The following is a 26657-nucleotide window of genomic DNA, read 5'->3' on the forward strand; positions in this document are numbered from 1 at the left end:
GCCACTTTCCCGTTGGCTTGCCACCGGAGCACGCCACTTTCCCGTTGGCTTGCCACCGGAGCACGCCACTTTCCCGTTGGCTTGCCACCGGAGCACGCCACTTTCCCGTTGGCTTGCCACCGGAGCACGCCACTGTCCAGTTGGCTTGCCACCGGAGCACGCCACAGTCCCGTTGGCTGGCCACCGGAGCACGCCACAGTCCCGTTGGCTTGCCACCGGAGCACGCCACAGTCCCGTTGGCTTGCCACCGGAGCACGCCACAGTCCCGTTGGCTTGCCACCGGAGCACGCCACTTTCCCGTTGGCTTGCCACCGGAGCACGCCACTTTCCCGTTGGCTTGCCACCGGAGCACGCCACTTTCCCGTTGGCTTGCCACCGGAGCACGCCACTTTCCCGTTGGCTTGCCACCGGAGCACGCCACAGTCCCGTTGGCTTGCCACCGGAGCACGCCACAGTCCCGTTGGCTTGCCACCGGAGCACGCCACTTTCCCGTTGGCTTGCCACCGGAGCACGCCACTTTCCCGTTGGCTTGCCACCGGAGCACGCCACTTTCCCGTTGGCTTGCCACCGGAGCACGCCACTGTCCCGTTGGCTTGCCACCGGAGCACGCCACTGTCCCGTTGGCTTGCCAGCGGAGCACGACACTGTCCCGTTGGCTTGCCACTGGAGCACGCCACAGTCCCGTTGGCTTGCCACCGGAGCACGCCACTTTCCCGTTGGCTTGCCACCGGAGCACGCCACAGTCATGTTGGCTTGCCACCGGAGCACGCCACAGTCCCGTTGGCTTGCCACCGGAGCACGCCACTTTCCCGTTGGATTGCCACCGGAGCACGCCACTGTCCCGTTGGCTTGCCACCGGAGCACGCCACTGTCCCGTTGGCTTGCCACCGGAGCACGCCACTGTCCCGTTGGCTTGCCACCGGAGCACGCCACTGTCCCGTTGGCTTGCCACCGGAGCACGCCACTGTCCCGTTGGCTTGCCACCGGAGCACGCCACAGTCCCGTTGGCTTGCCACCGGAGCACGCCACAGTCCCGTTGGCTGGCCACCGGAGCACGCCACAGTCCCGTTGGCTGGCCACCGGAGCACGCCACTTTCCCGTTGGCTGGCCACCGGAGCACGCCACTTTCCCGTTGGCTTGCCACCGGAGCACGCCACTTTCCCGTTGGCTTGCCACCGGAGCACGCCACTTTCCCGTTGGCTTGCCACCGGAGCACGCCACAGTCCCGTTGGCTTGCCACCGGAGCACGCCACAGTCCCGTTGGCTTACCACCGGAGCACGCCACTTTCCCGTTGGCTTGCCACCGGAGCACGCCACTTTCCCGTTGGCTTGCCACCGGAGCACGCCACTGTCCCGTTGGCTTGCCACCGGAGCACGCCACTGTCCCGTTGGCTTGCCACCGGAGCACGCCACAGTCCCGTTGGCTTGCCACCGGAGCACGCCACAGTCCCGTTGGCTTGCCACCGGAGCACGCCACTTTCCCGTTGGCTTGCCACCGGAGCACGCCACTTTCCCGTTGGCTTGCCACCGGAGCACGCCACTTTCCCGTTGGCTTGCCACCGGAGCACGCCACTTTCCCGTTGGCTTGCCACCGGAGCACGCCACAGTCCCGTTGGCTTGCCACCGGAGCACGCCACATTCCCGTTGGCTTGCCACCGGAGCACGCCACTGTCCCGTTGGCTTGCCACCGGAGCACGCCACTGTCCCGTTGGCTTGCCACCGGAGCACGCCACTGTCCCGTTGGCTTGCCACCGGAGCACGCCACTGTCCCGTTGGCTTGCCACCGGAGCACGCCACTGTCCCGTTGGCTTGCCACCGGAGCACGCCACTGTCCCGTTGGCTTGCCACCGGAGCACGCCACAGTCCCGTTGGCTTGCCACCGGAGCACGCCACAGTCCCGTTGGCTGGCCACCGGAGCACGCCACAGTCCCGTTGGCTGGCCACCGGAGCACGCCACTTTCCCGTTGGCTGGCCACCGGAGCACGCCACTTTCCCGTTGGCTTGCCACCGGAGCACGCCACTTTCCCGTTGGCTTGCCACCGGAGCACGCCACTTTCCCGTTGGCTTGCCACCGGAGCACGCCACAGTCCCGTTGGCTTGCCACCGGAGCACGCCACAGTCCCGTTGGCTTGCCACCGGAGCACGCCACTTTCCCGTTGGCTTGCCACCGGAGCACGCCACTTTCCCGTTGGCTTGCCACCGGAGCACGCCACTGTCCCGTTGGCTTGCCACCGGAGCACGCCACTGTCCCGTTGGCTTGCCACCGGAGCACGCCACAGTCCCGTTGGCTTGCCACCGGAGCACGCCACAGTCCCGTTGGCTTGCCACCGGAGCACGCCACTTTCCCGTTGGCTTGCCACCGGAGCACGCCACTTTCCCGTTGGCTTGCCACCGGAGCACGCCACTTTCCCGTTGGCTTGCCACCGGAGCACGCCACTTTCCCGTTGGCTTGCCACCGGAGCAAGCCACAGTCCCGTTGGCTTGCCACCGGAGCACGCCACATTCCCGTTGGCTTGCCACCGGAGCACGCCACTGTCCCGTTGGCTTGCCACCGGAGCACGCCACTGTCCCGTTGGCTTGCCACCGGAGCACGCCACTGTCCCGTTGGCTTGCCACCGGAGCACGCCACTGTCCCGTTGGCTTGCCACCGGAGCACGCCACTGTCCCGTTGGCTTGCCACCGGAGCACGCCACAGTCCCGTTGGTTTGCCACCGGAGCACGCCACAGTCCCGTTGGCTTGCCACCGGAGCACGCCACTTTCCCGTTGGCTTGCCAACGGAGCACGCCACTGTCCCGTTGGCTTGCCACCGGAGCACGCCACTGTCCCGTTGGCTTGCCACCGGAGCACGCCACTGTCCCGTTGGCTTGCCACCGGAGCACGCCACTGTCCCGTTGGCTTGCCACCGGAGCACGCCACTGTCCCGTTGGCTTGCCACCGGAGCACGCCACTTTCCCGTTGGCTTGCCCCCGGAGCACGCCACTTTCCCGTTGGCTTGCCCCCGGAGCACGCCACTTTCCCGTTGGCTTGCCCCCGGAGGACGCCACTTTCCCGTTGGCTTGCCCCCGGAGGACGCCACTTTCCCGTTGGCTTGCCACCGGAGCACGCCACTTTCCCGTTGGCTTGCCACCGGAGCACGCCACTTTCCCGTTGGCTTGCCACCGGAGCACGCCACTTTCCCGTTGGCTTGCCACCGGAGCACGCCACTGTCCCGTTGGCTTGCCACCGGAGCACGCCACTTTCCCGTTGGCTTGCCACCGGAGCACGCCACTTTCCCGTTGGCTTACCACCGGAGCACGCCACTTTCCCGTTGGCTTGCCACCGGAGCACGCCACTGTCCCGTTGGCTTGCCACCGGAGCACGCCACTGTCCCGTTGGCTTGCCACCGGAGCACGACACTGTCCCGTTGGCTTGCCACCGGAGCACGCCACAGTCCCGTTGGCTTGCCACCGGAGCACGCCACTTTCCCGTTGGCTTGCCACCGGAGCACGCCACAGTCCCGTTGGCTTGCCACCGGAGCACGCCACAGTCCCGTTGGCTTGCCACCGGAGCACGCCACTTTCCCGTTGGCTTGCCACCGGAGCACGCCACTGTCCCGTTGGCTTGCCACCGGAGCACGCCACTGTCCCGTTGGCTTGCCACCGGAGCACGCCATTGTCCCGTTGGCTTGCCACCGGAGCACGCCACTTTCCCGTTGGCTTGCCACCGGAGCACGCCACTGTCCCGTTGGCTTGCCACCGGAGCACGCCACAGTCCCGTTGGCTTGCCACCGGAGCACGCCACAGTCCCGTTGGCTGGCCACCGGAGCACGCCACAGTCCCGTTGGCTGGCCACCGGAGCACGCCACTTTCCCGTTGGCTTGCCACCGGAGCACGCCACTTTCCCGTTGGCTTGCCACCGGAGCACGCCACTTTCCCGTTGGCTTGCCACCGGAGCACGCCACTTTCCCGTTGGCTTGCCACCGGAGGACGCCACTTTCCCGTTGGCTTGCCACCGGAGCACGCCACAGTCCCGTTGGCTTGCCACCGGAGCACGCCACTTTCCCGTTGGCTTGCCACCGGAGCACGCCACTTTCCCGTTGGCTTGCCACCGGAGCACGCCACTGTCCCGTTGGCTTGCCACCGGAGCACGCCACTGTCCCGATGGCTTGCCACCGGAGCATGCCACAGTCCCGTTGGCTTGCCACCGGAGCACGCCACAGTCCCGTTGGCTTGCCACCGGAGCACGCCACTTTCCCGTTGGCTTGCCACCGGAGCACGCCACTTTCCCGTTGGCTTGCCACCGGAGCACGCCACTTTCCCGTTGGCTTGCCACCGGAGCACGCCACTTTCCCGTTGGCTTGCCACCGGAGCACGCCACAGTCCCGTTGGCTTGCCACCGGAGCACGCCACAGTCCCGTTGGCTTGCCACCGGAGCACGCCACTTTCCCGTTGGCTTGCCACCGGAGCACGCCACTTTCCCGTTGGCTTGCCACCGGAGCACGCCACTGTCCCGTTGGCTTGCCACCGGAGCACGCCACTGTCCCGTTGGCTTGCCACCGGAGCACGCCACAGTCCCGTTGGCTTGCCACCGGAGCACGCCACAGTCCCGTTGGCTTGCCACCGGAGCACGCCACTTTCCCGTTGGCTTGCCACCGGAGCACGCCACTTTCCCGTTGGCTTGCCACCGGAGCACGCCACTTTCCCGTTGGCTTGCCACCGGAGCACGCCACTTTCCCGTTGGCTTGCCACCGGAGCAAGCCACAGTCCCGTTGGCTTGCCACCGGAGCACGCCACATTCCCGTTGGCTTGCCACCGGAGCACGCCACTGTCCCGTTGGCTTGCCACCGGAGCACGCCACTGTCCCGTTGGCTTGCCACCGGAGCACGCCACTGTCCCGTTGGCTTGCCACCGGAGCACGCCACTGTCCCGTTGGCTTGCCACCGGAGCACGCCACTGTCCCGTTGGCTTGCCACCGGAGCACGCCACAGTCCCGTTGGTTTGCCACCGGAGCACGCCACAGTCCCGTTGGCTTGCCACCGGAGCACGCCACTTTCCCGTTGGCTTGCCAACGGAGCACGCCACTGTCCCGTTGGCTTGCCACCGGAGCACGCCACTGTCCCGTTGGCTTGCCACCGGAGCACGCCACTGTCCCGTTGGCTTGCCACCGGAGCACGCCACTGTCCCGTTGGCTTGCCACCGGAGCACGCCACTGTCCCGTTGGCTTGCCACCGGAGCACGCCACTTTCCCGTTGGCTTGCCCCCGGAGCACGCCACTTTCCCGTTGGCTTGCCCCCGGAGCACGCCACTTTCCCGTTGGCTTGCCCCCGGAGGACGCCACTTTCCCGTTGGCTTGCCCCCGGAGGACGCCACTTTCCCGTTGGCTTGCCACCGGAGCACGCCACTTTCCCGTTGGCTTGCCACCGGAGCACGCCACTTTCCCGTTGGCTTGCCACCGGAGCACGCCACTTTCCCGTTGGCTTGCCACCGGAGCACGCCACTGTCCCGTTGGCTTGCCACCGGAGCACGCCACTTTCCCGTTGGCTTGCCACCGGAGCACGCCACTTTCCCGTTGGCTTACCACCGGAGCACGCCACTTTCCCGTTGGCTTGCCACCGGAGCACGCCACTGTCCCGTTGGCTTGCCACCGGAGCACGCCACTGTCCCGTTGGCTTGCCACCGGAGCACGACACTGTCCCGTTGGCTTGCCACCGGAGCACGCCACAGTCCCGTTGGCTTGCCACCGGAGCACGCCACTTTCCCGTTGGCTTGCCACCGGAGCACGCCACAGTCCCGTTGGCTTGCCACCGGAGCACGCCACAGTCCCGTTGGCTTGCCACCGGAGCACGCCACTTTCCCGTTGGCTTGCCACCGGAGCACGCCACTGTCCCGTTGGCTTGCCACCGGAGCACGCCACTGTCCCGTTGGCTTGCCACCGGAGCACGCCATTGTCCCGTTGGCTTGCCACCGGAGCACGCCACTTTCCCGTTGGCTTGCCACCGGAGCACGCCACTGTCCCGTTGGCTTGCCACCGGAGCACGCCACAGTCCCGTTGGCTTGCCACCGGAGCACGCCACAGTCCCGTTGGCTGGCCACCGGAGCACGCCACAGTCCCGTTGGCTGGCCACCGGAGCACGCCACTTTCCCGTTGGCTTGCCACCGGAGCACGCCACTTTCCCGTTGGCTTGCCACCGGAGCACGCCACTTTCCCGTTGGCTTGCCACCGGAGCACGCCACTTTCCCGTTGGCTTGCCACCGGAGGACGCCACTTTCCCGTTGGCTTGCCACCGGAGCACGCCACAGTCCCGTTGGCTTGCCACCGGAGCACGCCACTTTCCCGTTGGCTTGCCACCGGAGCACGCCACTTTCCCGTTGGCTTGCCACCGGAGCACGCCACTGTCCCGTTGGCTTGCCACCGGAGCACGCCACTGTCCCGATGGCTTGCCACCGGAGCATGCCACAGTCCCGTTGGCTTGCCACCGGAGCACGCCACAGTCCCGTTGGCTTGCCACCGGAGCACGCCACTTTCCCGTTGGCTTGCCACCGGAGCACGCCACTTTCCCGTTGGCTTACCACCGGAGCACGCCACTTTCCCGTTGGCTTGCCACCGGAGCACGCCACTTTCCCGTTGGCTTGCCACCGGAGCACGCCACTTTCCCGTTGGCTTGCCACCGGAGCACGCCACTTTCCCGTTGGCTTGCCACCGGAGCACGCCACAGTCCCGTTGGCTTGCCACCGGAGCACGCCAGAGTCCCGTTGGCTTGCCACCGGAGCACGCCACAGTCCCGTTGGCTTGCCACCGGAGCACGCCACTGTCCCGTTGGCTTGCCACCGGAGCACGCCACTGTCCCGTTGGCTTGCCACCGGAGCACGCCACTGTCCCGTTGGCTTGCCACCGGAGCACGCCACTTTCCCGTTGGCTTGCCACCGGAGCACGCCACAGTCCCGTTGGCTTGCCCCCGGAGGACGCCACTTTCCCGTTGGCTTGCCCCCGGAGGACGCCACTTTCCCGTTGGCTTGCCACCGGAGCACGCCACTTTCCCGTTGGCTTGCCACCGGAGCACGCCACTTTCCCGTTGGCTTGCCACCGGAGCACGCCACTTTCCCGTTGGCTTGCCACCGGAGCACGCCACTGTCCCGTTGGCTTGCCACCGGAGCACGCCACTTTCCCGTTGGCTTGCCACCGGAGCACGCCACTTTCCCGTTGGCTTGCCACCGGAGCACGCCACTTTCCCGTTGGCTTGCCACCGGAGCACGCCACTGTCCCGTTGGCTTGCCACCGGAGCACGCCACTGTCCCGTTGGCTTGCCACCGGAGCACGACACTGTCCCGTTGGCTTGCCACCGGAGCACGCCACAGTCCCGTTGGCTTGCCACCGGAGCACGCCACTTTCCCGTTGGCTTGCCACCGGAGCACGCCACAGTCCCGTTGGCTTGCCACCGGAGCACGCCACAGTCCCGTTGGCTTGCCACCGGAGCACGCCACTTTCCCGTTGGCTTGCCACCGGAGCACGCCACTGTCCCGTTGGCTTGCCACCGGAGCACGCCACAGTCCCGTTGGCTTGCCACCGGAGCACGCCACAGTCCCGTTGGCTGGCCACCGGAGCACGCCACAGTCCCGTTGGCTGGCCACCGGAGCACGCCACTTTCCCGTTGGCTTGCCACCGGAGCACGCCACTTTCCCGTTGGCTTGCCACCGGAGCACGCCACTTTCCCGTTGGCTTGCCACCGGAGCACGCCACTTTCCCGTTGGCTTGCCACCGGAGGACGCCACTTTCCCGTTGGCTTGCCACCGGAGCACGCCACAGTCCCGTTGGCTTGCCACCGGAGCACGCCACAGTCCCGTTGGCTTGCCACCGGAGCACGCCACTTTCCCGTTGGCTTGCCACCGGAGCACGCCACTTTCCCGTTGGCTTGCCACCGGAGCACGCCACTGTCCCGTTGGCTTGCCACCGGAGCACGCCACTGTCCCGATGGCTTGCCACCGGAGCACGCCACAGTCCCGTTGGCTTGCCACCGGAGCACGCCACAGTCCCGTTGGCTTGCCACCGGAGCACGCCACTTTCCCGTTGGCTTGCCACCGGAGCACGCCACTTTCCCGTTGGCTTACCACCGGAGCACGCCACTTTCCCGTTGGCTTGCCACCGGAGCACGCCACTTTCCCGTTGGCTTGCCACCGGAGCACGCCACTTTCCCGTTGGCTTGCCACCGGAGCACGCCACTTTCCCGTTGGCTTGCCACCGGAGCACGCCACAGTCCCGTTGGCTTGCCACCGGAGCACGCCAGAGTCCCGTTGGCTTGCCACCGGAGCACGCCACAGTCCCGTTGGCTTGCCACCGGAGCACGCCACTGTCCCGTTGGCTTGCCACCGGAGCACGCCACTGTCCCGTTGGCTTGCCACCGGAGCACGCCACTGTCCCGTTGGCTTGCCACCGGAGCACGCCACTTTCCCGTTGGCTTGCCACCGGAGCACGCCACAGTCCCGTTGGCTTGCCCCCGGAGGACGCCACTTTCCCGTTGGCTTGCCCCCGGAGGACGCCACTTTCCCGTTGGCTTGCCACCGGAGCACGCCACTTTCCCGTTGGCTTGCCACCGGAGCACGCCACTTTCCCGTTGGCTTGCCACCGGAGCACGCCACTTTCCCGTTGGCTTGCCACCGGAGCACGCCACTGTCCCGTTGGCTTGCCACCGGAGCACGCCACTTTCCCGTTGGCTTGCCACCGGAGCACGCCACTTTCCCGTTGGCTTGCCACCGGAGCACGCCACTTTCCCGTTGGCTTGCCACCGGAGCACGCCACTGTCCCGTTGGCTTGCCACCGGAGCACGCCACTGTCCCGTTGGCTTGCCACCGGAGCACGACACTGTCCCGTTGGCTTGCCACCGGAGCACGCCACAGTCCCGTTGGCTTGCCACCGGAGCACGCCACTTTCCCGTTGGCTTGCCACCGGAGCACGCCACAGTCCCGTTGGCTTGCCACCGGAGCACGCCACAGTCCCGTTGGCTTGCCACCGGAGCACGCCACTTTCCCGTTGGCTTGCCACCGGAGCACGCCACTGTCCCGTTGGCTTGCCACCGGAGCACGCCACTGTCCCGTTGGCTTGCCACCGGAGCACGCCATTGTCCCGTTGGCTTGCCACCGGAGCACGCCACTTTCCCGTTGGCTTGCCACCGGAGCACGCCACTGTCCCGTTGGCTTGCCACCGGAGCACGCCACAGTCCCGTTGGCTTGCCACCGGAGCACGCCACAGTCCCGTTGGCTGGCCACCGGAGCACGCCACAGTCCCGTTGGCTGGCCACCGGAGCACGCCACTTTCCCGTTGGCTTGCCACCGGAGCACGCCACTTTCCCGTTGGCTTGCCACCGGAGCACGCCACTTTCCCGTTGGCTTGCCACCGGAGCACGCCACTTTCCCGTTGGCTTGCCACCGGAGGACGCCACTTTCCCGTTGGCTTGCCACCGGAGCACGCCACAGTCCCGTTGGCTTGCCACCGGAGCACGCCACAGTCCCGTTGGCTTGCCACCGGAGCACGCCACTTTCCCGTTGGCTTGCCACCGGAGCACGCCACTTTCCCGTTGGCTTGCCACCGGAGCACGCCACTGTCCCGTTGGCTTGCCACCGGAGCACGCCACTGTCCCGATGGCTTGCCACCGGAGCACGCCACAGTCCCGTTGGCTTGCCACCGGAGCACGCCACAGTCCCGTTGGCTTGCCACCGGAGCACGCCACTTTCCCGTTGGCTTGCCACCGGAGCACGCCACTTTCCCGTTGGCTTACCACCGGAGCACGCCACTTTCCCGTTGGCTTGCCACCGGAGCACGCCACTTTCCCGTTGGCTTGCCACCGGAGCACGCCACTTTCCCGTTGGCTTGCCACCGGAGCACGCCACTTTCCCGTTGGCTTGCCACCGGAGCACGCCACAGTCCCGTTGGCTTGCCACCGGAGCACGCCAGAGTCCCGTTGGCTTGCCACCGGAGCACGCCACAGTCCCGTTGGCTTGCCACCGGAGCACGCCACTGTCCCGTTGGCTTGCCACCGGAGCACGCCACTGTCCCGTTGGCTTGCCACCGGAGCACGCCACTGTCCCGTTGGCTTGCCACCGGAGCACGCCACTTTCCCGTTGGCTTGCCACCGGAGCACGCCACAGTCCCGTTGGCTTGCCACCGGAGCACGCCACTTTCCCGTTGGCTTGCCACCGGAGCACGCCACTTTGCCGTTGGCTTGCCACCGGAGCACGCCACTTTCCCGTTGGCTTGCCACCGGAGCACGCCACTTTCCCGTTGGCTTGCCACCGGAGCACGCCACTTTCCCGTTGGCTTGCCACCGGATCACGCCACAGTCCCGTTGGCTTGCCACCGGAGCACGCCACTTTCCCGTTGGCTTGCCACCGGAGCACGCCACTTTCCCGTTGGCTTGCCACCGGAGCACGCCACTTTCCCGTTGGCTTGCCACCGGAGCACGCCACTTTCCCGTTGGCTTGCCACCGGAGCACGCCACTTTCCCGTTGGCTTGCCACCGGAGCACGCCACTTTCCCGTTGGCTTGCCACCGGAGCACACCACTTTCCCGCTGGCTTGCCACCGGAGCACGCCACTTTCCCGTTGGCTTGCCACCGGAGCACGCCACTTTCCCGTTGGTTTGCCACCGGAGCACGCCACTTTCCCGTTGGCTTGCCACCGGAGCACGCCACTTTCCCGTTGGCTTGCCACCGGAGCACGCCACTTTCCCCTTGGCTTGCCACCGGAGCACGCCACTTTCCCGTTGGCTTGCCACCGGAGCACGCCACTTTCCCGCTGGCTTGCCACCGGAGCACGCCACTGTCCCGCTGGCTTGCCACCGGAGCACGCCACTTTCCCGCTGGCTTGCCACTGGAGCACGCCACTTTCCCGCTGGCTTGCCACCGGAGCACGCCACTTTCCCGCTGGCTTGCCACCGGAGCACGCCACTGTCCCGCTGGCTTGCCACCGGAAGCACGCCACTTTCCCGCTGGCTTGCCAAGGGAGCACGCCATCATCCATTTAATAAAATGGGCCACACTTAGCTTTTTCTTTTATATAATGGGTCCATATAGTTTTTCATTGAATATATTGGGCCCTACATAACCTTACATTTAATATATATAATCGTCTTATCATGTCTGTCTGTCCTTCTGTCCAGGAAGTCCTGCGTCGCTGATTGGTCCGACCGTGGTCAATCAGCGACGTGGGATTTCAGAAAAAGATGGCGGCCATTAGCAGCTCATCTGCCGCACGGAGGTCAGCGGCGATGTAGCCGGGAGATGACCGGCGCTAGCAGCAGAAGTACCCCGACCAGCGGCGCCGCTGACCTCCATGCGGCTACCGTCGGGAGATCAGCGGTTAGGGCCGCTGATCTTCCGACGGAAAGTGTGAAGGGAGGACCGGGGAGCGGCGCCACCGGTCGGGATACTTCTGCTGCGAGCAGCCGGTCATTTCCCGGCTGCTCGCAGTGGAAGTACCCGCACAGGCAGCGCCGCTCCCCTGTCCTCACTAATACGATTCGGCGGCCACGACCAATCAGCGATATTGGCTCCAAATTTAAACACCGCTCTGCACAGAGGTCAGTGGCGATGCAGCCGGTCATCTCCCGGCTGCTCGCAGCAGAAGTACCCCGACCTGCGGCGCCGCTGACCTTCATGCGGCTACCTTCGCTAGATCAGCGGCTAGGGCCGCTGATCTCCCGACGGCAAGTGTGAAGGGAGGACCGGGGAGCGGCGCCGCCGGTTGGGATACTTCTGCTGCGAGCAGCCGGTCATCTCCCGGCTGCTCACAGTGGAAGTACCCGCTCCCCGGTTCTCACTAATACGATTCGCTGATTGGTCGCGGCCGCCAGCCGTGACCAATCACCGGTTTTAGCGCCAAATTTAAACATGCTCTCCGGTCCTCACTAACATGGTTCGCTGATTGGTCGCGGCCGGCCGCATACATATTCTAGAATACCCGATGAGTTAGAATCGGGCCACCATCTAGTTTAATATAATGGGCCACAAATTGCCTTCTAGTTATTACAAGAGGTCCTGCATAGTCTTCCATTTATTTTAATAGGCCCCATATAACCTTTCAGCATCTGAAACAACGGATACTGAAAGCCTGTGCTAGCATTTCTTCTGCGGTGTTGCTATCAGTGTGTCAAGAGTGGGAGAAGAGGGTTGCATTGACAATCCAACACAATGGGCAGCACTTTAAACACATTTTATAAGTGGTCATAAACTTGTAAAAACTTCATGAAAGAATAAAGTTATGTTAAAACCAAGCACACCATTGTATTTTCTTATGAAATTCTCAATGAGTTTGATGTGTCACATCACCCTCTTCCCATTGAAAAAAATAAAGTTAGATCCAAAATGGCCGACTTCAAAATGGCCGCCATAGTCACCACCCATCTGGAAAAGTTTCCCCCTCCCATATACTAATGTGCCATAAACAGGAAGTTGACATCACCAACCATTCCATTTAATTTAGGTGTATCCATATAAATAGCCCACCCTGTATTATTACCATTTTTATTATTGCTGTACATACTGTAGCTTTTCATTTAATTTATTGGGCCCCATATAGGCTTCCATTTAATATAATGGTCCCCACATTGCCTTCCATTTATTATAATGGAGCCAAGATACATCTCTATTTAATATAATGGACAAAACACAGGCTTCCATTTAATATAATTGGCGCTACATAGCCCTTTATTTGATAAATGCGCCTCACATAGCCCTCCATATAATATTATGGGCCCCGCAACGCTTTCCATTTAATTTAATAGGCCTCACATAGCCCTCAATTTAATACAGAGGGCCCCACAAAACCTTTCAGATAACATAGTGGGCCCCAATATAGCTTTCTTTTTAATGTATTGGTCCCCACATAGTCCTCTATTTAATATAATGGGCCTCACATAGCCTTCCATTAAATATCATGGGCCCCATATAGAATTTATCATATACGTAGATGTCCCTTTAAGATAACGGGCCCCACATAGCTTTCCCTTTAATATAATGGGCCCCACATAGATTTTATTATTATATAATGGGCCCCACATAGCTTTCCCTTTAATATAATGGGCCCCACATAGCTTTCCCTTTAATATAATGGGCCCCACATAGCTTTCTCTTTAATATAATGGGCCCCACATAGCTTTCCCTTTAATATAATGGGCCCCACATAGCTTTCTCTTTAATATAATGGGCCCCACATAGCTTTCTCTTTAATATAATGGGCCCCACATAGCTCTCTCTTTAATATAATGGGCCCCACATAGACATCCATTTAATATAATGGGCCCTACGTAGATGTCCCTTTAAGATAACGGGCCCCACATAGCTTTCCCTTTAATATAATGGGCCCCACATAGCTTTCCCTTTAATATAATGGGCCCCACATAGCTTTCTCTTTAATATAATGGGCCCCACATAGCTTTCCCTTTAATATAATGGGCACCACATAGATTTTATTATTATATAATGGGCCCCACATAGCTTTCCCTTTAATATAATGGGCCCCACATAGCTTTCTCTTTAATATAATGGGCCCCACATAGCTTTCTCTTTAATAAAATGGGCCCCACATAGCTTTCTCTTTAATATAATGGGCCGCACATAGCTTTCCCTTTAATATAATGGGCCCCACATAGCTTTCCCTTTAATATAATGGGCCCCACATAGCTTTCCCTTTAATATAATGGGTCCCACATAACTTTTTCTTTAATATAATGGGCCCCACATAGCTTTCTCTTTAATATAATGGGCCCCACATAGCTTTCTCTTTAATATAATGGGCCCCACATAGCTTTCTCTTTAATATAATGGGCCGCACATAGCTTTCTCTTTAATATAATGGGCCCCACATAGCTTTCTCTTTAATATAATGGGCCCCACATAGCTTTCTCTTTAATATAATGGGCCCCATATAGCTTTCTCTTTAATATAATGGGCCCCATATAGCTTTCTCTTTAATATAATGGGCCCCATATAGCTTTCTCTTTAATATAATGGGCCCCATATAGCTTTCTCTTTAATATAATGGGCCCCACACAGCTTTCTATTTAATATAATGGGCCCCACATAGCTTTCCCTTTAATATAACGGGCCCCACATAGCTTTCTCTTTAATATAATGGGCCCCACATAGCTTTCCCTTTAATATAATGGGCCCCACATAGCTTTCTCTTTAATATAATTGGCCCCACATAGCTTTCCCTTTAATATAATTGGCCCCACATAGCTTTCCCTTTAATATAATGGGCACCACATAGATTTATTATAATATAATGGGCCCCACATATCCATCCCTTTAATATTATGGACCCCACATAGATTTATTATAATATTATGGACCCCACATAGATTTATTATAATATAATGGGCCCCACATAGATTTATTATAATATAATGGGCCCCACATAGATTTATTATAATATAATGGGCCCCACATAGATTTATTATAATATAATGGGCCCCACCTAACCCTCCAGTTTATACACTGCAGTCGCTCTCTTTCTTCTCTTCTTTACCTAGTCCAGTCTTTCGTGACAACTTCCCGCCATGATTCGTCTTTGCAGTTTGCTGTCCAGGTTTCGGCTGCTCCGCACTTTTCAGCAGATCACCGCACTCCTGAAAAACAAAAATGTTACAAATATAAGCGACTTAAATAAATAATGCCGCCCACTGTGCCACCAAATGCAAATATGTGCCACACTGTGCCCATGAGTATATCATTCACCACAATGAATCCTGCTCCACTGAGAATATAAATCAGTCACTAGCTTGTGCCCCTGTTATAAATAGTGTTGAGCGAGCACTAAAATGCTCGGGTGCTCGAAGCTCGGCCCAAGCTCGCCGTGATACTCGGGTGCTCGACCCGAGCAACGAGCCCATGTTAGTCTATGGGAGACCCGAGCATTTTTGCGGAGGCACCCCCGGCAGTCTGTATAAAGCCTAAAAAGTGCCCAAAATGATAGTGACAGTGCTCAGATGACATGGGGACAGCATGGGGATCGCCCCAGGAAGCATTTCTGACCCCCCAGGTCACTGTTGTCAACAACGTGGTCAGAGGTATTAAGCCACTTTTACAGGCTCATAAGAAAATGTTCAAAAACGAAAGTGAAACTTGTTTTCCTGTGAAATATGTTAAGGAATTTCTTTTCCAGGGTAAAGACTTGTGTATAAGGTAAAATAAATAACCCAAAACAAAAATACTCCTCCACACCTTGGGCTATGTTCACAAGTAGCATTTTTTATGCGTTTTTGCACTTTTGTATTGCTTTCAACTGTGACAAATGCATTCACCGGGAAATGTCATTTTAACATTTTACAACCTTATCTGGCCATGTGCTGTGTGACACATGCATATAGTGCTGAAAAGACATGGGAACAGCATGGGGAAGACCCCTGGAAGGATCTCTGACTCCCAGGTCACTGCCTAAAAGTGTGCCCATCAGAAGTGATCCTTGCCGCATCAGAAGATGCAGACTTGCAACTATCCCCGTGCAAGTCCTTGTCCCAGGGCAGTGTTCAATTGTACCTCCCCCATTGCTTGCAATGCAAGCGCAAATATGCAGCCAACCACCCACCCACCCTCAGGCTGCAATACCATACTGCTAGGTTGCACTTGAAATTGGGCCTTTTAGTTTTGAGGAGGCCGAAGCTGGCCACTACCTCATGGCTGCTTCGGCAGCGAGGTATCCATACTCAGTCCCCAGCCGCCCGGCGGCCGGGTGTCCACACCTGGTCCCCAGCCGCTTGGGGGCGGCGGGGTGTCCATAGACGGTCCCCAGCCACCCCGATTTCTCCGCGGAACATCCCCACACACTTTTCTTAGACTGGCCTGCTTTAGGGCAGCATTGGACAAGCCCACTAGAGAAACCGACTCCATCAGGGGAGGTGAGAATGCCAAGGTGAGGAGCATGATGATGATAGAAGTTAGCATCTGCTTTGTTTTGTTGGAATGCAAGCATAAGTGTGCAACCTGCCACCAACCCACCCCGAGGCTGCAATACCATACTGCTAGCATGCGTGCACTTGAAATTGGGCCTTTTAGGCATGTGGAGGCCAGAGCTGGCCACTACCTCATGGGTGCTTCGGCAGCGAGGTATCGATACTCAGTCCCCAGCCGCCCGGCGGCCGGGTGTCCATGCTCGGTCCCCAGCCGCCAGGGGGCGGCCGGGTGTCCACACTCGGTCCCCAGCCGCCCCGCGGCCAGGTGTCCATAAACGGTTCCAAGCCGCCCCGATTTCTCCGCGGAACATCCCCACACACTTTTCTTAGACTGGCCTGCTTTAGGGCAGCATTGGACGAGCCCACCAAAGAACCCGACTTCTCCGGTGGGCCCTGGCTTCTTTATCAGGGGAGTTGAGAGTGCCAAGGTGAGGAGCATGATGAGGATGATAGAAGTTAGCATCTGCTTTGTTTTCAACGAATGCAAGCGCATGTATGTAGTAGCGGCTAGGCCTGAGGTGGTCAGCGTTTTGGCGCATATCCTACCTCCTCCGAGGATTGCTGGATGTTTTCCTGCTACTATCCAAGTTCTATGACTCTCGTTAAATCAAAGCTTCAAGTGATAAATGATGGATGAGGTAGTGGCAAAGGAGAAAGAGCAGGAGGAACAGGGACCATTCACATCAATATCAGGCCAGTCAACCACATATGTCTTGTAGGATATGTTTCTGTAACAAAAGGAGCGGTTTGGCTACACAGTTATAGGGCATACAGTGAGTGCAATGCCTACCAAAACTTTTGAGGCACTCCAATGCCCCTTGGAAATGACATGGAGGTCAGAGGGCCTTAACTAAACCTTTTTTTCCATTTATGGCAACTGGGTCTCCTGTGCACTGTTGGCCTAAGCAGTGAATGGAAGGCTTTCCAAAAATTATAAGGAACTGCAATGCCCCTGGAAACAGATGTGGATTACAGCGTACTAAAAACCTTCTACCCATTATTGGGGAGTGTGTCTCCCTTAGTTTTCACCTTTGCATTGAAAAGCAAAAGCTGACTAAAATTAGGAGGAAATGCAATGCCCGTTGGAAGAGTCATGGAGATTAGAGGTAAGGTAATTAAAAACAACATTTCAATGCCCCTTGGAAGAGCTGTGGAGTTCAGAGTGGCTTAAGAAGACGCTTTTAATGCCCCTTTGAAGAGACGTGGAGGTCACAGTAGCTTAACAAGAGGGTCTTAATGCCCCTTACAAGAGCCATACAGTACAGCATCTTAAAAACATTATTCCCATTATTGGGGAGTGGGTCTCCCATAGCAAAAGCTTCCAAAAATTATGAGGAAATGCAATGCCCGTTCGAAGAGTCGTGGAGGTCCCAGTAGCTTAACAAGACGCTTTTAATGCCCCTCAGAAGAGACGTGGAGGTCAGAGTGGCATAACAAGACGGTTTTAATGCCCCTTACAAGACACGTGGAGGTCAGAGTGGTATAACAAGACGCTTTTAATGCCCCTCAGAAGAGACGTGGAGGTCAGAATGGTATAACAAGACGGTTTTAATGCCCCTTACAAGAGACGTGGAGGTCAGAGTGGTATAACAAGATGGTTTTAATGCCCCTCAGAAGAGACGTGGAGGTCAGAGTGGTATAACAAGACGGTTTTAATGCCCCTTACAAGACACGTGGAGGTCAGAGTGGTAGCTTAACAAGACGCTTTTAATGCCCCTCTGAAGAGACGTGGGGGTCAGAGTGGTATAACAAGACGGTTTTAATGCCCCTTACAAGACACGTGGAGGTCAGAGTGGTATAACAAGACGGTTTTAATGCCCCTTACAAGACACGTGGAGGTCAGAGTGGTATAACAAGACTCTTTTAATGCCCCTTACAAGAGACGCTCATTATTCTGGCATTTGGCAAATATTAAAAATGATGGTAATCCTAATTGACCTAAAATGGGAAAGGTTTATTCTGATTTCATGTCAGATATTGAGAAAAACCTGCAGATGTGTCTATTTATACAGTGTATGGAAACTTCTGATTTCAACTCTGTATATATATATATATATATATATATATATATGTGTATAATATATACACGGCGAAGCTCACACAACACAACACCCACAGCAGAGGAACTGGCTGCACACACACCTGCTCCTGTCAGTGCTGTGAGCGCCCCTCATATCGCTGCTGGCTCTGCCCCTCATATCGCTGCTGGCTCCGCCCCTCACATCGCTGCTGGCTCCGCCCCTCACATCGCTGCTGGCTCCGCCCCTCGTGTCGCTGTTGGCTCAGCTCCTCATATCGCTGCTGGCTCTGCCCCTCACATCGCTGCTGGCTCCGCATCTCATATCACTGCTGGCTCCGCCCCTCATGTCGCTGCAGGCTCCGCCCCTCACATCGCTGCTGGCTCCGCTTCTCATATCACTGCTGGCTCCGCCCCTCATGTCGCTGCAGGCTCCGCCCCTCATATCGCTGCTGGCTCCGCCTCTCACATCGCTGCTGGCTCCGCCCCTCATATCGCTGCTGGCTCCGCCCCTCATATCGCTGCTGGCTCCGCCCCTCATGTCGCTGCTGGCTCCGCCCCTCATGTCGCTGCTGGCTCCGCCCCTCATATCGCTGCTGGCTCTGCCCCTCACATCGCTGCTGGCTCCGCCCATCAGCCGCTCACAGTCCTCAGCAATATGGAGACATCCGCACTGATCAGAATCCTCGGGGGCGTGGCCTGTCACTGTAGTCACACAAGGGTTGTCATGGAGATCTCAAGGGAAGGCAGGTGGGCGGGGCTTAGAGCAGGAAGTAGAAGCTGTGCAGTGTGATTGGCTCCTTACCTTCTGCCAGTAATGGAGCAGATATATGGCTCCTATATAATGGAGGGGGCTCAGGAGGGGTTCCCCACCCAAAAGGTCAGGGGATAAATAATACTGGACATGAGCGAGGGCAGGAGGACATTATTCTATATTGTAAGAAATCTGATTTCTTCTTTCCTCACAGTTTTTCCTGTGCAAGGCCACATGTATTGTGCGATAATCTGTGAATATGGGGGGGATCTGCTCCTCACATCCACATCAATCCCCCCACGTCTGAGCTCTCCCTTACAGGGGTCTTCTGCTCTGCACATTGATGCCGTATCCATGGAGATGACATCATGGCCGGTACATGCGGATCTCCCCGATGGGACCCTCATGTATCTGGAGGACGAGGCACTGCTGCTCCTCGGGGAGAGGGGGCACAATTCCTGTACACATGATACAGGGGCTTCTGCCATCTCTGGGCTGAGAATAATGCTGGCAGCGCGCAGTCTACATGATGTGAGGATTACAAGTCTGCAGTCACAGAGAGTCACACAGATGACTGCAGCCTTCAGCTTCACACCGGACAATCCCTTTAAATACATGTATATTGCTCTAAAAAGACTTTTTACTATTTCTCTTCATGTAATATTTGCTCTGTTCGGCCTTTACCAGCCTTTAGTTTCCCAGCAGCACATTGATGGCTGCAGAATGAGTTAACTTGAGATTCAGTCAGTGAGCTCCTTATGATGTGGAGTTTCCAGCGCTTTTATTTCTGCGATGATTTATGACTGCATCAGAGATCAGCCCAACTTTCATGCTGGTCTGTGAACATAATCAGCACAGAGAAGGTCAGAATGAGCTCACTGATAAATTCTCAGTGAGCTCATTCTGCAACTAGCAATGCAAAGGAAATAAAAAAGCCAAATTGTTTATGAAACGTTATTGAAAAAATATTTGTATGTATATATTTAGCCCAAAATGTCTGAGTGTCCATATCCTTAGTACCAGCACAGCTGAGGATTTGGTATAATCAGGGGCGTACATAGGACGCAGAAATTCTAATTGGGCCCCCCCCCAGCAATAAAAATGTAAATAATTGTCGGGGTCGCAGAAGATCAGATCTCACAACCTTCCAGCCTTTACATAGTAATTTTCCTCCTGCTGAAGTCCTAGATCCCTTTTTCATTGCCCATAAAGTGTGGTGCCAACAAAAGTGCCCCCCAAACACGGTATGATACCCCCATGGTGAATTCCTCCATATGCGCAGTACAATGACCCTACTGTACCCGACCTCAACTCCCAGGGTAAAGTATGATGACACCAACACAGTATGATCCCCCAACTGCACCACACCTCTCCATACTCCATAGAGTACAATGCACTCAGTATAAGACTCTCGCCATGGTTCTCCACACAGTATAAGGCACTCGCCATGGTCCTCCACGCAGTATAATGCACTCCCTCGTGGTCCTCCACGCAGTATAATGCACTCCCACGTGGTCCTCCACACAGTACAATGCACTCCCCGTGGTCCTCCACACAGTATAATGCACTCCCCCATGGTCCTCCACACAGTACCATGCACTCCCCCATGGTCCTCCACACAGTACAATGCACTCCCCCATGGTCCTCCACACTGTACAATGTACTCCCCCATGGTCCTCCACACAGTATAAAGCCCCCGTCTCACATAGCAATATCGCTAGCGAGATCGCTGCTGTGTCACGGTTTTGGTGACTCACCAGCGACCTCACCAGCGATGTCGCTATGTGTGACACTTTGCAACGATCAGGCCCCTGCTGTGAGGTTGCTGATCGCTGCAAAGTGTCCTGGACCATTTTTTGGTCGTTGGCCTCCCGCTGGCCAGCACACATCGCTGTGTGTGACCAGCGGGACCAACGATCTGGCTGGTAACCATGGTAAACATCGGGTTACTAGGGGCACGCGCGCACTTAGTAACCCGCTGTTTACCATGGATACCACTCTGCTACGGTGTGCGGAGGCTACCGTTCACCTTAGCAGAGTGGTATCCATGATAAACAGCGGGTTACTAGGGGCACACGCGCACTTAGTAACCCGATGTTTACCATAGTTACCAGCCTGCTCCTGCTTAAGCAGCAGGCTGGTAACAGGAGCAGGACATCGTGGAACGATTCTTTCCACGATATCGCTGCTCCCCTGATCGCTGGTGAGCCTGCCTGTTTGACAGCTCGCCAGCGATGTATTAGCGATGCAGCAACGATCCCTGACAGGTCGTATCGTTGTCGGGATCGCTGCTGCATCGCTTAGTGTGACGGGGCCTTAAGACACTCGCCATGGTTCTCCACTCAGTATAATGCATTCCCCCATGGCCCTGTACGCAGTATAATGCAGCCCCCCATAGGGTAAAATGCAGCCCCCCCACCCGTAGGGTAAAATGCAGCCCCAGTCCTCCAGTATTATCAGTACACAATGATTTAAAAAATAAATACATACTTACCGCTCCTCGTTCCCCGCTGCTTCAGTCTCTGCAGCTGATCACCTCAGCAGCTGCCAGCTCCACTGTCTGACACAGCGTGGCGCGTCATCATGCTGCTGCGTCAGACGCAGAGGAGGAATGATGGGAGAGGGAGTGTCACATGATGCTCCCTCCTCCAGGTTTTCGTGGGCCCCGGGCGAAAGAGTCTCAGTGGCCCCTTTAACACATCCAACCATTCATGATGCACAGATACAGCAGAGAAATTATAGATATAGATATAGTACAATGCCAAAAATGTCACTGACTTCTTACATTTCATGAGTGATATCTACTGTAAATTCTACAATAGCTCAGAAACCAGTGAATCCTCACAGCGCACAGTGCAGACCGGACAGTATAGTCCTCCATACAGTGTTATGAGCCCTATATAATGCTCCATACAAAATACTGGATCCCATTTAATTCACCATAGAGAATACTGCCTGGTCCCCATGTAATGCCATATGCAGGCTGGACCCGATACAGAGGCCCCACAAGCCCGCTGCATCCTCCCCGGGGCCCCCACAAGCCGGCTGCATCCCCCCAGGGCCCCCCTCAAGCCTGCATCACTCCCCCCAGAGCCCCCACATGCCTGCAGCATCCCCCCCATAGACCCCACAAGCTTGCAGCATCCCCCCCAGAGCACCCACAAGCCCACAGCATCCCCTCCAGGGCCCCACAAGCCCGCAGAATCCCCCCCAGGGCCCCACAAGCCCGCAGCATCCCCTTAGGGCCCCCACAAGCCCGCAGCATCCCCCCGGGGCCCACACAAGCCCTGGACCGTACCTGCATCACCACCAGTAAAGGTATTGAAGTTTACCCTTGTGTGTGTGCCTGTACTTCCTCTGGGACCGTCCTGCCGTCTCCCTCCTGCTTCCATCATCTTTCTACACCTCTACACTGCCCTGAGGCCTGCTCTACTTGTGGGGAGCCGTCCCATCATAGCTGCCCCTAACATCAGCCTCAGTGGACTGTCGCAGCGCTGGTAACCTCTTACCAGAATCCACAGGTGGCGTCACGACAATTTCCCCTATAAGCATCCCCCCCCCTTTGAGTGACCGCCCTGGGCCACGGACTGGGCCAGCCACCGTGATATCCCCCGGCAACCAGAGGCCCGGCTGCCGAGTGCCCCACGGCCCTGGGGGCGAGTCACTATGCACAGTGGTTCATGAATTAATATTCACAGTGACCCTCCATCCTGTGATTAAAAGGGTCCATACATTTGACACCTCCGTCTGACTCCCACAGTCTCCTCCGCACAGATCGATATTAAGATGGCCACCGCAATGGCATGGGGAGTGCAGCGGTGAGTCCAGAGCACAGCTCCTCGCTCTAAAATGCCCATCAGAAAGAAGAGGTCAGACATTTATTTTCTATGAGCGCTCTATTATCCTATTTATCAAACATCAGCACTACAAGAATCCGTCCTGAGCCGTGCTGGGATCTTTGAACGTGGGCCCCCGGGAGGATCGGGCCCCTCATGGTGGAGCAGATCACACTCATTATAATCCATCACTGATAGAAGATACATAAACAACAACACAGGATGATTGTAAAACAGTGAGGTAATATTTTATTGAGCCACCAAACACACAATAAACATATCGAACAGTCCCAGCAAATACCTAATATGGTGCAAATTAGAGTCTCACCCTTCCGCTGACTCGCTGGGATTAAAGCAGCTGCCAATCCGAGGGGCTTCTGGGGCTGACTACCCCCACCAATGGCACCCCCACCAAAGAGCACCCACAAAGAGGAGGTAACAACAAGCTTAGAAAGCTGACAGTCCATTGAGGTACGTGGCCAGGAGACCAGAAAGTTCCGACCTGGCTTCTCCGAACATATCCATGGAACTAGGTGACCGGAAGGTCCCGACTTGGCTTTTTCCGAGCATATTCACGAGTTCCAGGTGGCCAGAGTGTCCCAACCTGGCTACTCCAAACATCTCCATGGGACCAAGTGACTGGTGGGTCCCAACCTGGTTTTCCCAGATGTATCCATGGGTTCTATAGTAGTCAATGGAGCAGATCTGTATTCCTCCAGCCAGGGCTGTGGTCCCTTAAGCTGGCATCCTGTAGAAACCAAATCTGTGTCCGTCTTAATGGATTCATGGTGTTCTGTAGAGCTGTCCCATAGAGTGTTCCTGGCAGTGGTTTTGTAAAAAGACTCCTTTATGTAGTTCACAACTGTCCCTCTTCAAGACTTCATTCACAGGTCAAGAGAAAGGGCTGGTGTTACTAATTCTCATTACTGGAGCATCCACAGTTCATCCCCCAAATGTTGACTTGCAAACATTGCAAACATTGAAGGATAAACTATAAATTCCGAAACAATGCAAGTCAACAAATTGCATGGACTTATAAAATGGTAATCAACATATTTAGCAAACATCCATTGTTCAAAGAGCCTGCGTCCCTGTATTGCAAAGATAACAGTACAATAAACCAGAAGAGTTGATATAAGAGGTAAATAACCATTTATCAATGAACAAATATCACCTCAACCTACAAGATGAGTCAACATTCAGACTCATGACAAAAGATCATGTGCGTTGACCAACCGAAGAAAGAAACACATAAATTCAATAGTTAATAATTCAGGCAATAGTCTATCATTCTGGGCCTATGGAATTTACATCTGGATAATTACGATTAAATGCTGTGTCGTCACAGGCCCCTTTAGTTTTAGGGACTGGCAGGGGTCCTTTACAGTTGCTCTCCCACTAGTTCATCCTTCTTTCCTTTACTCCGTTTCAATAAAATATTTGGAAATATACAAAGTAAAAACTCAAATATAATTTTTTTTCTTACATTAAAACTAGATTTTATTAAAATAAACCCCCAAAAAACAAGAACAAAAAAACTAAACCTGATTAACATCGCAGAGAACAACAATCCAAACTGTACAACGATCACATGATTTATCCGTCACGAAAAACAGCATCAAGAATAAAATAGTAATAATTAATGGCAAAATTGTAGCTTTTGTTCATTTTGTCTCTATACTGCACGATAAACGCTGGAAAGAAAAAATATAAGAACCATTCCTGGGGTTTTGCCATTGAATGCTGGAAAAAATAAAAAAACATCAGCAGAATAGTTTTTTTATTAATCTCACGCAAAAGAAAAATGGAATAAAAATTATAAAAACGTCTGTTCCCCAAAATGTTCCCAGTGAATCCTATAGCTGCTCCGCATGGACCCAAACTGGTAAACTAAAAACTCCTGCATGCCCCGTGTGTGTGTGTATGTGTGTATGTATATATATATATATATACATACACATATATATATACTCCTCTGTACTATATGCACGGCAGAGCTCACACACCACAACACGCTCCGCTGCGGCTCCACAAAAAGAGCGGACCTGGCTGCACACACACCTGCTCCTGTCACCTGTATACACGGTTGAAACCAGAAATTTACATACACTATATAAATGTTAGAACCCTCCTGTTTGTTTTTTCCATCTTGTGCTTTGCGGTCATGTGACCATCTGCCTTTATATTCCAGCTCCGCCCTTTTGGCTGTGTTGGACTTCAGTGTTGTTTGACTGCTTTGCTAGCCAGGTGCTTCTGTGCCTTTCTCTGTCAGTTCGCTTGGTCCTTCTGGGACCTCTAGTACCTTTTTGTCAGTTTATTTTTTAGTGTTCTGTAACAACTTCTCTGTTTAGGAGATGTCCCATTTTTGTTCCAGTCCTTAGTTCTTTTAGGGACCCCTCTCCTTTATGCTATAGGTCTTCGTTCAGACTAGCCGAGGACTAAGGCGGGTCTGTTCGCTAGGAACAGGCAGCCGCTACATGGTAGGGATTCAGCTTAGTCTTACTGTAGGGATAGCTTTCTCCTTTCTTTCCTTAGTACTTGTTGCAGATCATAACAATAAAAAGACACATCTGCCTGTTTTTCTCAATATCTGACATGAAATCAGAATAAACCTTCCCGTTTTAGGTCAATTAGGATTACCATCATTTTTAAGATTTGCCAAATGCCAGAATAATAAGAGAGAGAGAGAATGTTTTAAAGCATTTTTATTACTTACTGCAAAGTCATAAGTTTACATACACTAATATTGCTATACCTTTAAACAATTCTGGACTGCCCATATGGTGATGTCATGTGTTTGGAAACTTCTGATAGTATTTTGGGCAACATCTCAGTTAATCAGACACACACCTGTGGATGTATTTTAATGCACACCTGAAACACACTGCTTCTTTGTGTAGCATCATGGGAAAGTCTAAAGAAATCAACCAAGATATCAGGAAGAGAATTGTGGACTTGCACAAGTCTGGCTCATCCTTGGGTACAATTTCAAGATACCTGAAGGTGTCTCGTTAATCTGTACAAACAATTATATGCAAGTACAAACAAGATGGGACTGTCCAGCCATCATACCGCTCAGGAAGGAGACGGGTTCTGTGTCCCAGAGATGAACGTGCTTTGGTCCGATATGTGCATATCAAGGACAAAAGCAAAAGATCTTGTGAAGATGATAGGGGAAGCTGATAAGATTGTGTCTATATCCCCAGTGAAATGAGTACTGTATCAATATAGGCTGAAAGGCCACTGTGCCAGGAAGAAGCCATTACTCCAAAAGAAAGATAAAAAAGCCAGATTAATGTTTGCAAATGCACACAGGAACAAAGACCTTAATTTTTGGAGACATGTCCCGTGGTCTGATGAAACTAAAATTGAACTTTTTGGGCATAGTGACCATCGTTACTTTTGGAAGAAAAAAGGAGAAGCTTGGAAGCCTAAGAACACCATCCCAACTGTGAAACATGGGGGTGGCAGCATCATGTGGGGTTGATTTCCTGTAGGAGGGACTGGCGATAGCGCCCCTCACAGGCATCACGTGACCTCCCGGCTGCAGCCGGCTCTTTCTTCCGCTGATGTCACGTCAAATGAGGGGTGACATTAGAGTCGCGGACCCCGCGGTGGATGCTGAGCTGTGGGCGGGGGTTACCCCGCGCGTCCCACCCAGCATCCTCCGCGCCCCACTCCCAATGAATGAGGAGAGGGAAAGAGGTAAACTTTTGACTTAGCAGTAAGTAATAAAAATGTCCTAAAACATTCTCTCTCTCTCATTATTCTGGCATTTGGCAAATATTAAAAATGATGGTAATCCTAATTGTCCTAAAAAGGGAAAGGTTTATTCTGATTTCATGTCAGATATTGAGAAAAACCTGCAGATGTGTCTATTTATACAGTGTATGGAAACTTCTGATTTCACCTCTGTATATATATATATATATATATGTGTGTATATTATATACACGGCGAAGCTCACACACCACAACACCCACAACAGAGGAACTGGCTGCACACACACCTGCTCCTGTCAGTGCTGTGAGCGCCCCTCATATCGCTGCTGGCTCCGCCCCTCATATCGCTGCTGGCTCCGCCCCTCATATCGCTGCTGGCTCCGCCCCTCATGTCGCTGCTGGCTCTGCC

Source organism: Phyllobates terribilis, unplaced genomic scaffold, assembly GCF_046119375.1.
Source record: "Phyllobates terribilis strain yellow unplaced genomic scaffold, ASM4611937v1 Scaffold_272__1_contigs__length_2551015, whole genome shotgun sequence".
NCBI lineage: Eukaryota > Metazoa > Chordata > Amphibia > Anura > Dendrobatidae > Phyllobates > Phyllobates terribilis.